This window comes from Suncus etruscus, chromosome 19 (genome assembly GCF_024139225.1).
Source record: "Suncus etruscus isolate mSunEtr1 chromosome 19, mSunEtr1.pri.cur, whole genome shotgun sequence".
Classification (NCBI taxonomy): domain Eukaryota; kingdom Metazoa; phylum Chordata; class Mammalia; order Eulipotyphla; family Soricidae; genus Suncus; species Suncus etruscus.
Window position 1 is genome coordinate 42,996,365 of NC_064866.1, and position 16,300 is coordinate 43,012,664.

Sequence of the window (16,300 nt, forward strand, 5' to 3'; positions counted from 1 at the left end):
TAATTTCTCTGATAGAGATATGGTACATGTTTTAATTCATTAAAAAACGTTATTGATATAATTTTCCACTCTAACCTTCCATTTATTGATTTAATTGCTGTTGTGAGAACCAAGATATGTAGCTACTGTTTGCTTGTGATGCTTACACATCTAATTGTAGTGTTTGTTTTGGTCACATATGAGATTATGGTGCTCACACATTTGGATCAGACTCCTGTCTAATATATAGTGGGTGTACATATTTTTAGTTGTAGAGTTGACTTAAGATTGTGGCATGGTAGAAAATTTATGAACTAGTAAATAACGATAACAAAGTTGTCAGATACTAACAGCAGAGATGCTAAGATCTAATTCAACACATATAGACAGCACTAGAGATTCAATTCATGGTCTCATGCTTGTAAGACAAATACTTCAGACAACTCTCTGCCATCACACAAATATTTTAGAATTAATATGCTAGTTGTATCTCAATTTTTTTTCCAAGATACCATGAAGGACAAAGTGTTCAAGTGACAACCCAGTCTCTAATATTGGTTTGCATAAGTAATATGATGAATAAGATAAGAGAACAGTCAAACTAAACTTGGAAAGAGAAGGAACAAAAATAGGTTAAAAAATTGGAAGTTGGGCCCGGAGAGATAGGACAGTGGCCTTTGCCTTGCAAGCAGCCGATCCAGGACCAAAGGTGGTTGGTTCGAATCCCGGTGTCCCATATGGTCCTCTGTGCCTGCCAGGAGCTATTTCTGAACAGACAGCCAGGAGTAACCCCTGAGCACCGCTGGGTGTGGCCCAAAAACCAAAAAAAAAATTGGAAGTCATGTATTTCTGAAATTTTATTAGATATATATTTTTAATGAAAAAGAAATTGCTGAACAAGTATAAAAAGCATGCCTGTACTTAGTATGTAAGATATCAAAATTTTAATGTCCCTCTGTTGGTGATTCCAAAAATGAGTTTGAGATGGCAGTTAAGAGTTTTGATTTTGGAATCAGAGTTCTATGGTTCAACTTCCAGAGCTGCTACTTAAAGATATGTAAAACCTTGAATATCTAAAGCAATAATTGAGAAAAAGAATATGGGAGGCATTACTTTCCCCAATTTTAAACTGTATTACAAAGCAATAGTTATCAAAACAGCATGGTATTGGAATAAAGACAGATCCTCAGATCAGTGGAATAGACTTGAGTATTCAGAGAATGTTCCCCAGACATTCAATCAACTAATCTTTGATAAAGGGACAAGAAATCAAAATGGGGTGTTGGTACAACTGTTTAGCCACTTGCAAAAAAAGTGAACTCAGACTCCCATATAACACCATGTACAAAGATCAAATCAAATGGATTAAAGACCTTGATATCAGATTTGAAACAATAAGGTATATAGAACAACATATAGGTAAAATACTCCATGACATTGAGACTAAAGGCATCTTCAAGAAGGAAATAGCACTCTCCAAACAAGTGTAAGCAGAGATAAACAGATGGGAATATATTAAGCTGAGAAGCTTCTGCACCTCAAAGGAAGTAGTGCCTAAGATACAAAAGCCACCCACAGAATGGGAGAAACTATTCACCCAATACCCATCAAACAAGGGGATAATCTCCAAAATATACAAGGTGCTAACAGAACTTAATAAGAAAAAACATACAATTCCATCAAAAATGGGGAGAAGAAACAAACAGACATTTTCTCAAAGAAGAAATACAAATGTACAAAAGACACATGAAAAAATGCTCCACATCACTAATCATCAGGGAGATGCAAATCAGAACTACAATGAGGTACCATCTCACACCACAGAGACTGGCACAAATCACAAAGAACAAGAACAATCAATGCTGGTGGGGATGTGAGGAGAAAGGAACTCTCATTTACTGCTGGTGGGAATGCTGTTTAGTCCAACCTTTATGGAAAACAATACGGAGATTCCGCAAAAAAACTGGAAATTGAGTTCCCATTTGATCCAGCTCTTCCACTCCTAGAAATATACCCTAGGGATACAAAAATACAATACAAAAATCCCTTCCTCACACCTATATTCATTGCAGTGCTATTAACAATAGCCAGACTCTGGAAACAACCAAGATGCCCTTCAAAAGATGAATGGCTAAAGAAACTGTGGTACATATATACAATGGAATATTATGCAGCCATCACGAAATATGAAGTCATGAATTTTTCCTATACATGGATGTACATGGACTCTATTTTGCTGAGCAAAGTAAGTCAGAGGGAGAGAGACACAGAATAGTAACACTCATCTATGGGTTTTCAGGACAATTAAAGACATTACTGTAATAAGGCCCAGAGACTATTAAATTTAGGCTGGGAAGGATGGAATAACCAGCTCACAATTTGAAGCTCACCACAAAGAGTGGTGAACGCTGTTAGGGAAATAACTACACTAACAACTAGCCTGGAAATATTAAAGAATGAGAGAAGAAGTAGCATGCCTGTCACGATACAGGCAGCGGCAGGGAAGGGGAGGCATTGGTGGTGAGAATGTTGCACCGGTGAAATGGGGTATTTTGTTTATGACTGGAACCCAACTACAAACATTCTTGTAATCCTGGTGCTTAAATAAAGATTTATATATAAGAAATAAATATATGTGAAACCTGAGATCCAAGCTAGCTATTATTTGCTTCCATTTTCTCATCTTTAGTATCAGAATGATAAGATATCTACTTTCTAGACTTGTGAGGATAGAATGAAGTAGTAAACATAAAGTACTATTTTATGTTTTACTATAATAAGAATCAAGATATTTATATTTAAAATGCTATTGAGAAAATAGACTGGAAGGCAGTGCTGTCAAGTTCCTGGTAAATATTCATTTACATATTCAGCCTTTAACACCACAAACATTCATCATCAAGGACTAGCCATGCACGAAGCATGTTTAGTATTGCCCCTCAAAAGTTTAAAGAAGAGAGTATCAGGCCAGAAGGAAATAATCATACAAAGTTTTCACTTATGCCTATGATAGTCAAAGTATGTGGATGGGACACAGGTGGTCATGGATAGTTAAATGTGGAGAAAATACTTTTGTATAAATTCAGTTTGGGGTCTAATATTTATGACACAAATACAAATATTTGTCTGACTTGGAGGAGTCCTGAGACAACACAGCAGATCCAGGACCCACGAGCCTGAATAAAAATGAGACAAAGACGATATTGTAGAAACTGGGGAGCAGGCGAGAGATAAGAGAGGATCCAGCTGAGTTTCTGTGCAGTGGATGTAATTACCCTGTTAATTCCACAAAATGTTTGTCACACCATACCTAGATCTCTTTGATCTGCTCTACATGGGAATTAACCCTTGCAAAGGGATGCAAAGGAACCTAAGTTAAAATGACAGTTTTCTACCTTCCATTCCTACTCCAAAGGATCATGAGTAATTGTTATCTGATAGTTATCTAAAACATATCTAACCTGGTAGGATTTGAAACTCTTTTAGGAGGAGGAATGGGAGCAAAATTCACAGGGGAAAGGAGAAAATTTATGCCATTCTGTGAAATGAGACTCTATCTCTTATGACCAGAAAAAATAAATCTAAAGGTAGATTGTTATGAGGTGAGGGGAATACCAGCTTCTGGGAGGGAGTTATGATAAGTAAGTGCAAATATTTTTATATGTTTTCTGAGGGCCTGTGCACTTAGTATAGATAGTCTCTGGTGCTAGACAAGAACTGTTAGAGCAAGAATTTTAAAATTCCAATCCACATTTTCCTTTTAGATAATTGCAGTTCAGTCATGTTAAATAAATGGTTAAAACTTTTTTGAGTAATATGAGGTTTGAATTCTTTCTGTCATTTTTTATTTCTTATTTATCCATTTTACATCAGTCATTCACTGATCATGCATTGATGGCTTCTGGGTAGCTGAAACTATTACACACACACTAGGAATAATATAGAATTTAAAGTGTTTGCTACCTTTATCTCATAGATAGAAATAAGCAGTAAGCAAATTCAACAAATTATGAGGAAATAGAAAACTACAAAAAGTAATCTGCGATCAGTGAAGGCCTCTCAGAAGAGGTGACAGTTTAGAATTTAACTTAAAATGAAATTACAAAAATACATCAGCCATAAAGCAGTCTTTGACAGAGGATATATAGAGCATAAATACTTCTGGGTAGACGAATATTAGATGACAATTAAGGTGAAAGCCAGTTACTGTGACCCCCTGTAGATATGAGACTTTGGACAGGGATCTCCCAAGTAGTGCTCAGGAAATATGGGTGCCCTTCCCAGTAATTCTTAGTCAACCTGGAGAGACTTTAAGTGCTAACTTCCAGTATTCAGTGCTTATTTGGCTTTGAATCCTTGAGGATTATCTAGGGCATTTTACAAGGACCTCCAGGGCCACAATCAGCAGTGATCAGATTACTATGTGATGCCAGAAATTGTACTAGGTTTTTCTTCATGCAAGGCATATTCCTTAACCCTAGTACTATCTCTCGTGATCTATAAACTTTAGCTTTTGTACAAGAATGGGTTATATTTTTGAGAGCTCAAGAAGGATTGATTGGATAGAAGGATTTTACAGCAACCCAAGGGGGGGAATGACAGAAACTTGGATGAGAATATAACAATGAATGATTGCTAAAAGATTTGTGCTCACTCTGTGGGATTGTTTACATGATTACTTATTTATTTTCCTTCTTATGTCATAATGCAACAAGTGTGGAAAGGGACTTGAATGAAAATAAATTGACAATAAAAATATTATCTGCCTTTTCTTTACTCATGGGAGTCTTATGAAATTTCAAGTAACAGAAACTTTATTGAATGATGTATCACAGGAAAGTAGGAAGTGAAGGAGCATTCTGTTCTGTGTATTGTGCTTGCTGTTTTTTTTCTTATTTGACAGGTTTATAATTTCTAAACTTTCTAATTTTAGAAAAATTATTCTCTGATCATAGTATCGCTCCTGTTGGGTAAGTCTAGACACAGAATAGTCTCACTTATCTACGGGTTTTAAGAAAAAGAAGAGACGTTATTGTAATAATGCTCAGAGACGATAGTGATGAGGGCTGGAAGGACCGGCTCATGATATGAAGCTTACCACAAAGAGTGGTGAGTGCAGTTAGAGAAATAATTATACTGAACAATATCATAACAATGTCAATGAGTGAGAGAAGTAGGATGCCTGTCTTGAATACAGGCGGGGGAAAGAGGGAAATGGGGGACATTGGTGATGGGAATGTTGCACAGGTGAAATGGGGTGTTCTATATATGACTGAAACTTAACTATAATCATATCTGTAGTCAAGGTGATTAAATAAAAATATTTAAATATTTACATCTATCAATAGTGTTTATAGTTTTCTAAGGTGATTTGATAATACTTTATGAAGCATTGGATTAAATAAATTGTTTTCTTAAAATGAACTCTATTACATGAATGTAGGCACCCTCCCCTGCCTTCTTCTACTTCTGGAAACCTTAGCAGATGAACACATGGCCCCAAATGCTACTGCCGTGCCATGAAAAACATGTGTCCACCAGCCAGGCAGCAACTGAAAGCTGGCGATCTTAGGAGGAGAGGGCAGGCAAAGGCCCTGCCTTGCCAAAGCCATGCCTGCTGTACCCATCATCCATAATTCCTACTTTGTCAATGTCGCTGCTTCACTACTTCTCTAAGGCTCTTTACAGACACCATTCTGACCAAAACTCCAGGTAGGCCAGTATTTGGACACTATTGCCAGAACTTTTTTTTTTTTTTTGAGTGAGTGCAGCCACCCTAACTCTTTCTACATCCCTCCTCACCTTGTAGTACTTCCAGAAGACCTGGGAGCAGAGAGCATGCTCACAAAAACCACAATATCAGCAATCGTGCTTGGAATTCCTGAACCAGACAACTCCATTTTCATTTAATTCTGTCATCCTCATACGACCACACTAAGATGCCAATGTGTCTCTGAAGCCACCTAAGGTTTAGAAACAAAGGAAAAGAATGGCCAACTAGCAACAAGAGCTTACTAAACTTTCTGAAACTATTTTTTCCTTTTCTTCCTTCTTTTTTCTTTTTCTTTTCTTTTGGTTCCTTTTATTTTATTTTATTTTTTATTTATTGGTTTTGGGGTCACACTTGATAGTGCTCAAGGGTTACTCCTGGCTCTATGCTCAGAAATCGCTCCTGGCAGGCTCGGGGACCACATGGGATGCTGGGATTCAAACCACCCACCTTCTGCATGCAAGGCAAACGACCTACCTCTATGCTCTCTCTCCGGCCCCTTTCTTTTTCTCTTTTTAAATAATCTTCCCCAAGGGCCAGGATGAAAAGCACAGTGGTCAGGGTAGGGTATCTACTAATCCAGATTTAATCCCTAGCATTTTATATATGGCCCCCTGAGCCTGCCTGAAGTAATTTCTGAGAGCTGAACCAGTAGTCACCCCTGAGCACCTTGGATGTGGGGCCAAAAAAATAAAAATAAAATGGAAAATAATTTCCCTCCCACTTCCCTGGAAACTAGCGTATTATGATCAACTATGTCAACTATGTAATTACATGTTCTTTAAATTTAGTAAATTAAATTAAAATTTTCCCTCCACTAGTTACTTGTTGCTCTTTTTAACAAGTGAACCCCTTGTGGCGATGCTTGGGTTTCTCCTGGGCAGCTACTTTCTGTCCCCCTCACCCATGCTATTCTGACCCCTTACCTTCTGTATTTATCCTGGGAGAAAGGGGAAATATAAGAGAGAATCTGATACTGGGGAGTTGTAGGTATAACAAGAGATGTAAAGTTCTAAAGCACCTGAATGTCGAAGGGAAACTTGGGACATTGGTGATGGGAATGTTGCACTGGTGATGGGGGGTGTTCTTTACATGACTGAAACCCAAACACAATCATGTATGTAATCACGGTGTTTAAATAAATAAAAAAAAACGAAAAAAAAAAATAAAGCACCTGAATGTGTTGACCTGGAATATTTGTTTCCTTCAGCAGAATGTCTTGCTCTTGAATAATTTTAGGAGTGGCTATTTGTTGTCATCAGGTGAAAAGAAGTTTCAGGATGACCTTCCTGATAATCTCATCAGCCCTCTCAACACAAAGCAAAAAGATATATCCTCTCTCATCTCAGCTTTCTCATCTCAAAGTTTCTCAACTTGAACCCCCTTGGAAATAACATGTGGCTGAAGTGGTGATGAGGATGAGGATGATGAAGACAATTATCAGGATAATTAAACTAAGTAACATCTAATTAATATTAATTAATATTAATATTAATCTAAGTAATATCTAATAGAGGGCTGAAACTAGCTGTCCCTTGATTAAATATTGTAGAGAAGATTCCATTGTGGGTGTTTTACCTACTTGAACTCCAATGAAACTGCTACAAAACCCAAACACATCCCATGCTGCTGTCCCCCCACTGTATGGCCAAGGTGCTGACACAGAAGGGACATTACTTGCCCTGGGATATAGAGCTAACAGGCCAGAATTCAGGATTTTAACCTAGGCACTTGGTTCTAGAGTACATGTAATTGCTGCTAGGAAAATGAAGAGGGTCAAAATAAAAGAGGGAGACCAGAATAAAGAGTTGACTTCCATGAACAGTTTCTCCCTTGTATTTAGGCCTTAGAAATACCTTAAAAATACCAAATACTTAGAAATATTTCATCCCAAAATCTATATGACTGTTGTGGTACTATTATTTTTCCCATAAAAATAAAGGTCATGAATGAAAAGGGTAAATAGGCCTCTCAAAGTCTTCTGACTCCTAAACTTGAGTGTTTAATGTTTTTGTCACCACACATGGCAGTACTCGTGGCTCTGAGCTTGCAAGACAAGGTCTTTACCTGTTATACCATCACTGGCCTATAAGCTTGAATACTTTTTTTTTCTTTCTTTTTTTTATTTTTTTATTTAAACAACTTTATTACATACATGATTGTGTTTGGGTTTCAGTCATGTAAAGAACATCACCCATCACCAGTGCAACATTCCCATCACCAATGTCCCAAATCTCCCTCCTCCCCACACAACCCCTGCCTGTACTCTAGACAGGCTTTCTATTTCCCTCATACATTCTCATTATTAGGATAGTTCAAAACGTAGTTATTTCTCTAACTAAACGCATCCCTTGTTTGTGGTGAGCTTCATGAGGTGAGCTGTAACTTCCAGCTCTTTTCTCTTTTGTGTCTGAAAGTTATTATTGCAAGAATGTCTTTCATTTTTCTTAAAACCTATACATGAGTGAGACCATTCTGCATCTTTCTCTCTCTCTGTGTCTTATAAGCTTGATACTTAATCACTGTTGTGGTGGTGGCTATCAGGATAGGGACAGAGTAAAGAAAAGGGAGGGAAAGGGGGAATAAATGAAGGGAAAGCAAACACTTTGCATGTGTGTCTTGTCCCTGCAATAAAAATGAAAATTCTCTGAGGCCAAAAATACGTATCTTATATTCCTGACTGCCTTTTCCTCTTGTTCCTGTCATGAAGCTGAGAAAACAATAGCTCTATAAATCTACTTACTGAATTTAAGGATCCGCCTGGCTATTCTACATAGCAGCATAAATATGACAATATCTTTGAGCCAAATAATGTGCACATCCCTCCTCTTGCAGATGAAAATTTTCTCCCCTGAAATTCTTTCATGAGTCGAAACTACAAGCTATTTTAAGACCCAGCTTTATTAATTTTACTTGTATTGCTAACGGATTTTGAAAGTTCAATCCTTCTCTTTTATTATCATCATGTATCCACCCACCTAATTCTTTGAAGGAATGTCTGTGGTCATTATAATGTGCCAGCCTTATCTACAGATAGCCAGCTGCACATTGTGAAAAGGGCAGACAGGCTATGAGAATTGCTGCCCTGGGGTTAGAGGTCACCAGATACATTATGGGCATTTGAGGAGCAGAAGGAGATTAAGGTTGCTTATTCTTTGATTATGTTGATAGTACTGTCAGTAGAATTTTTTAAAGGAGAAAATGACATGTATTTATTATGACAAAATATAGCATGATCAGAAAAAAGGCACTTGTAGAATTATTTATGCTGTCCGATGCATAGCTACAATTAATTCTTAGCAAAAAGAAGGACAAAGCAGTCATTTTACTGTAAGAAATACTATAGCCTCCAATGTATTTGTTAGTTATTAATAAGAAGAGATCTCATTTTCTATTCTGGTTCCAGCTCAGAGGATCTTATCCCCCCAAAATATAATATGATCAACCATTGCAATTCCTAAAAGAACCTGAGGAAGCTGGAAGTATAGAGAATTATATTAGCAAAAGTAATAAATTAGAATGCTGAATTAAAGTTGCCTTTAGCATGCACTTATATTACTATCAAGTAATTGATTCAAACAAGAATCATCTCTTTATGCTGTTCCAGTTACTGTTGTTGCATAACAATTATCCCATATCAGGGACATAAGAAATCATTTTATTTTTGTTGTTATTGTGTTCATCCAAGATTTGAAACATGATTTTTGAGCAGTCCTTGCTTGCAGTCACTTCAGAGGTGAGAGATAACTTCAGCCAACTCTAGAGTAGAAATGGAGCATCCATTTGTAGATGGTAGATAACCTACATGGTGCTAATTGCTGGAATGGAGCCATCAAGGGATATCACTTACACTGTACTTAGTGCCCTGGGTGTTGACTGCCCACCTGAACTGTGACTCAAAGCATCAACAACACAAGAGGCAGATTCCCTGGATTTGTTGCCTTTACAGATCCAATACCCAAGAGGTCAAATTAGCCTTGAATTAGTTTACTCCATGCTATTTCAGAACTTCTTCCCTAAATATTAACCAATAAAAAATATTTGTCTAATTTCAATGATGCTGTCGTTGTTCAGCTCTCTCCACTCACAGATACCCTGTGCACTTAGCATTCTAGTACTCCTAAGAAGTGATGCTAGTATTTGTAAGTTGGGTAACCACTGCTTTTATGTCTAATTGATGAGATAACTCTGAGACAGTTATACATTCTGCAGTCTTTTAGAGTCCACAGTCTCTTAGAATTCTGCAAAAAATTTTAGCCTCAGATGCTCATACCTGCTATTCATTTGATGACCTTGTATTGGCTTATCTTCCTTCCCTATTCCACTTCCTCACTTCCTAATCATGTTTCATAAAATTGCCTCCAATATAGCCACCTCACCTGCATCCAAATACTTCTCTCTGCAACATATCAGGGAGAATTCAATCTAATACAACCATGATCAAAACAAAGACTAAGGTATCCCTCTATATTAAAGACAAGCGAAGAGAGATAGAGGGACAATAGATGCAAAGTGTCTTAGATTGAAACCAAGATTGGTAAAAGTGATGAATTATATTATTTGGCAAAAAAATGGAGTACAGGTTATAGATGAAATAATAGTACTATAACCATATCAAGTTTCCTGGAATCTATAACTATATTGCTTTGTTGTAAGAAAATGGTTCTGATCTCAAGATATGAGCTTTGAAGTATTAGGAGTGAAGAAGCATAATATTTTTAGTGTGATAGAAAAAAATTTTAACATATAGTACTAAGGAGAATATATAATACTAATTATGTAAAATATTACTAGCATATAATACTAAGGAAAATAATGACAAAATATTAATTGTTGATTGTAAACAAGTACCATTCGTATTTTAATTGATTCAATTGTGCAAAATTTTTGTTCTTTAACATTGAGTAGCTACAATTTATAGAAAGATATATCTGCATATATGGTTAAAGCAGTAGAAATTAGAAGATAAAGTATATGTATCCAAAGAGACAGTATCTGAAACTGTTTTTTAACTTAACTATGAACTTCCTGACAGCTTAGTAAGAAACTTATATGATTTTTAAAGAAGTTAAAGTTGTTCAATACATATAAATTTTTATCAAATTTTAAACAAATATGAAGGTATCAAACTGATAGTAGGTTATTAAGGGATATGAAGCATTTTTATGACATCATATAATGTGCCTATGTTTTCTCCTATTTGTGATAATGTCTGCATATCTTAGCATGGGTTTGCATTTTTGTGATGCAATTAATTTCATTTCACTGCTTCAACATTGGGAAAGTAGGCAGCTCTAGGTATCTAGAAGACAGTATGATCATTGGTATAGGGGAGATCACTGGACAAGACTACCTTATGTCCTTAAAGTGATGAAAATGTACCAACAGCCAGGGCTACAGCAAGTAGCCATCTTTCTTTTTCTTTCTTCTTTCTCTTTTCTTCTTTCCTTTTTCTTTCTTTCTTCTTTCTTTCTTTTTTCTTTTTCTCCCTTCCTTTCTTCCTTTTTTCCTTTCTTCCTCCTTTGCTTCCTTCCTTCCTTTTTTCCTTTTATTCTTTCCACTTTTACACCACACCAGAAGTGATCAGGGTTAACTCCTGGCTCTGGAAAAACTCTTCATAAAATTAGGGGACCATATAAGGTGCCAGCAATCAAACTTGGGTTGGCCAATTGTCAGGCAAGAGCCCTGCCCAGACCTGTGGTGAATTTCTTTCAGTCTCCTTCATGCTCGTGTGCTGCTGTAGAACATTCTGCCACTCGTATGAGCATCTATATGGTGAGACTCACCATCAGTTAAAACAGATGCCTAGGGGCCGGACGGTGGCGCTAAAGGTAAGGTGCCTGCCTTCCCTGCGCTAGCCTTGGACGGACCGCGGTTTGATCCCCCAGCTTCCCATATGGTCCCCCAAGCCAGGAGCAACTTCCGAGCGCATAGCCAGGAGTAACCCCTGAGCGTTACCGGGTGTGGCCCAAAAACCCAAAAAAAAAAAAAAAAAAAAAAAAAAACAGATGCCTAGAAAAGTTAATCTGAATTTACACTTGCGTCACTAGAGATTTGATGTATTTTATTTATTATTTTATACAACTCAGAAAAAGCCATCAAAACTCCTAATGTTTGGGCCCAAAAAGATAGGACAACGGGTAGGGTGCTAGCCTTGCTTGCAGCCTTGATTTGGTCCCCAACACCCGGTGTGGATTCCTGAGTACAGCAAGGAGTGATTCCTAAGTCAAAGCCAGGAAAAAAACCTAAGTGGTACAGAAACAAACAAAATAACCATAATTTTAACAGATAAGGAATCTGAGGCTTGGGAGACTAATTAACAGAAGAGACATGCACAGAGATAAAAATAGATTCCCATGGGGGTGTTCACTGCCATTTCCAAAGATTGTATTTTTTATTTTGTATAAACTAATATTCATCCCCCTTCTGTTGAACTATAAATATTCTAACAAGGTAGGAAATGTTAATAGAGCATCTGAGAAAGCTGGCAACAAATGCAACTGAAAATAATAACAAGTCAGACTTCCTGAGTCTCTTTTTCATTCAGAGTTGCTATGTTTCCAAAGGAGATCTTAGTGATGGGCGTATATGGCTTTTAGAGTAGCTATTAATAAAGGCTCATGGCAAGAAAGATCCTGCCTAAGCAATAAGAGAGGAAAAAGAGGCGTTACACAGAAGTAACTGACACTAGAGAAAATAGAAATTTAAAACATTTCTAGTGGACATTTTCAGACAGAATCGTACATCAAACAAAATCAGTTCTGGGGGTATGGAACAATAAAAATATATTGCATAACAAGGATCAAGGTATAAAATTTCCCCAAAAAGCAGGCTCATATTTACATATATAGAAGAGTGGGGAGGGAGAAATTGTGTCTTTCCTGCAACAGAATTTATCTGGCTAGTTCTTCAAATGGCATCTCCAATCTCATTTTCTTAATTATAAAACCTTATATTGAGCATGTATTTGTATGTATTGTATGAACATATATGTTTATGTGTACTATTTTGTGTATGTGTGTAGCATACTTACATCCTACATTTTTCTTTTCTATCAATAAACATTAAATATAGACATTAAACTTAAAGATCTTCCTATTACAATTTCATTATTTTGCCTTTCCATTTGGAATAATTGAGCTGAGGTACATATTTATATTTGAAAAAATGACCAATTCACAGAACAACTCTGAAAATACCCACCATCTGATTAATACACTTAGGAAATAAAGTCTTTCTGAAATTTATTTCAAAATTACAACTATCAGTAACTCCCTGTTGAAAGTAACCACTGTCCACTGAGCTTAACATTTGAACATTTGCACAACAAATGGACAGACTTTGGATCGAAAACTCATCCATAACCCTTTGTATTGGGCATGGGGGGGGGGCAGTACTTAGAATATGTGACCTGTTTGAAGGGACGATATAAAGCAATCATCAAAACAATATGTGATTTGGCTCTATCAGTAATACCAACATTGATTGAGTACTTGCCTAAAAGGAGAGTCAAGATTTGATCTTCCAACCCAGCAGTGCAATCAAAACATTGTCCTCTCTAAGTTTCAGGACCTGATGAGAAACTTCATAGGGGTCTGCTTTTATTATTGTTATTGTTATTGTAATTATTCCCTTAAGGGGCATCTATGACTATTGAATTATAACTTATTTCCCTTGCAGTTTATGGCAATTTGCCTCTATGATTCTCATTTTAAAAAAGAATATAATTTTTAGCCAAAAAATAAGACATTATGCATACGATAATGGCATCGGCATTTCATCCATCAGCAGGAACTGAATGTATTACTTAACACATTTCAGAGAATCCGTGATGGATTTGAAAAGTTGCCCTTTTGGAAAGTACAGACTTAAATCTCCAGATCATCACTAAGGTTTGGGTGATGTATGAAAGTCTGCTCTGCTGGAAAGGAGGGGGGGGGATTTTTACTAATGATCAGGATAGAGAGAATAGTAATCATCTGAAAGGAAGTCTATTATCTGAGCAATGGTTGTTCCAAATCCCATGGCCAGTGACTTTGAAGATCCATTGGCTTAGAACTGATTCACTCAGAGGACAGACATACAAAGATAATAAACTCAAGGCTATAGGGACAAGTTTATGTACGTCTGAACTAACTAGCTGGAAGGGGTAGTAGTAAGGAGCCATGATTCTCTTCGAGCCCCAGTGGTTTTATATGTATCCAGCATCAGTTGCAATAATAAAATGGTTGGAAGGGACAGGAACCTAATTTATTCAATTCTGACCAAACACCTGCCTAAACCTACTTTGTTCTTATAGTGTGAAACTGTCATAAATAATACTTAAAAGAATTGACATGGTTGTACCAGAATACAATTTGCTTCCAAAAGCAGACATCAAATTGGATTTGGCCCATTAAATAAAATTGTATGGGCCCTCCTTTAAGTTATTAATCAAAAAGCAAGCAGTTCATTGTTAGTACAAGGAATATGGCCTCATATTGCAGCATAACTCAAGGCCATAGATGATCTTTATCATCTCCTTCCTCACCATCTACTTTCGATTTCTCTCACCCATACCAGAAATTTGGCAAATAGCTGACAAACTAGTAATCTACCTATGTATGACATTGAACACAGAAGATTTCATAAGTGACGCTAGCTCATTCTTTTAGCACAAAATCAGTGCTCACTGTTGCGAATCTCCTACTCAAGTTCTTTCTACATGTAAGTTGAATGAGATGTGCTTACTTTAGAACAAAAAATAACTTTTAAAAAAGCCTAAAACCTCTTCTGCCTGATTTCATATGCCAACATGTTCTTGCCAAATCCAGCTGTTGGTTCATCAAAAAGAGTTCATTAGTCTTGATTCTTCTGGCAATTTCCTACTAGACACCACAGCGTGCCACTTGAATAAAGCAGCAGTATTGCTGGTCAATCCAGCCCAAGGCCAAGTGATGATCCTGAGTCCAGAGGCAATTTCTTCCCTATTACATTATCTGTTCTTTTTTTTTTTTTTCAGCTGCCCTATAAAGCTAGACTCCACAGGAAAGAACAGTTTCCTGGGCATTGCTAACTTTTCTAAACCCTGGGGTTCTAAGCAGTATATTTTCAGGCTCATTTCATTTCCTGCCTTTGCTTCAACAATCTGGAGTGGCTGGCAGGAGAATCATTCCCCATCTTTTGTCCCAGCAGGTTTGGAGAGACCATGCAAGTCAAATTCATATCAATCTCTTTGGCAGATCCACAAATTCAGGAACTACCCTGGGGAATCTGGATGCTGAATAGGGCTATTCAAAACTTGTAGTTAAATCAACTTTTTTCCCTACCCAGGAGAAGATGGCCTTAGAAATGAGTGAACATATTAAAAATGAGAATTTATGGGTCTCTTGATTCCATTGCTGTTGCCTTTGGCTTGGATATTTAATTCTGTCCTTTTTAAACACAACCAACCTGAGACTGCTCTGGTCCCATTCCTTTTCAATTTGTGTTTCTCCTTTTCCACAGTTTCTTTCCTTCTTCTGAGTGTTTGAGACAACTCCCATTTAGACCTCTGTGCTTCTTCATGCATTTATCTAAATGCCACACATAAGTGATCACATTCTGTATTTATCCTTCTTCTTCTGACTTACTCTTCCAGTTCCTTCCATGTTGCAGAAAATCACGTGATAGGCATCATTTCTTACAGCTATGTAGTATTTCATTTTATATATGTACTATAACTTCATAATTCACTTGTTTGTTTTTGGAGGGCTAAAACTTGATTCCAAGCTTTAGCTATTGTACTGAGTGTTGCAATAAATAGTGGTGTGCAAACTTCCTTTAGGATAAATGTTTTTCTGTCCTAGAGTTATATACCCACCAGAGGAATTGTTAACTCACATGGTAGCTCAATTTTGAGTTTATTGACAACCCTTCGTACTGTTTTCCATGGGGGCTGAACTAGACAGCATTCCCACCAGTACTGGATAATAAGAGTTCCTTTCTCTTCAGATCATCTCCATGTTTCTTTTGCCACATGGAAACATTTTAGTTTGATGCAGTCCCTTTTTTAAATTTTTATTTTATTGAAACAATTATGGTATACAGAGTCCTTCATCGTTAAACTTTAGATATACAATGAGTTAACACCCTTACCACCATCAGTGTTAACCTTCCTCCTTCAGTGAGCCCAGAGTGCATCCTATACCACCAACTTTTGGCTCCTAGCCTGCCAGTATAACAAGGCCCTTTAAGTTTAGATAAAGTTCCTTGATTCTATTGCGATTGACTTTGGCTTAGATATTTATTTATGTCTTTATTTATTTCCCTGCCATTGCATCCAAGACCACTTGGTGGAAATATGCGATAAAACAAAGTAAGTCATGTCTCCAAGTTCTATGAAAAAGGTGGAAGACCCTACTTAAAAGATAAAAAAAAAATTAAAAAGAAAAAAAAGTGTGTGTTTTTGTTTTATTGTTGTTGTTTATTGCACAGGCACAGCAAAATATGGGAAAAATAGAAATGAAAAACCTTTGGCCTAAAAACAGGGAGAACTTACCCATGAAGCATCCTGTCGTAAGACCAACTGCA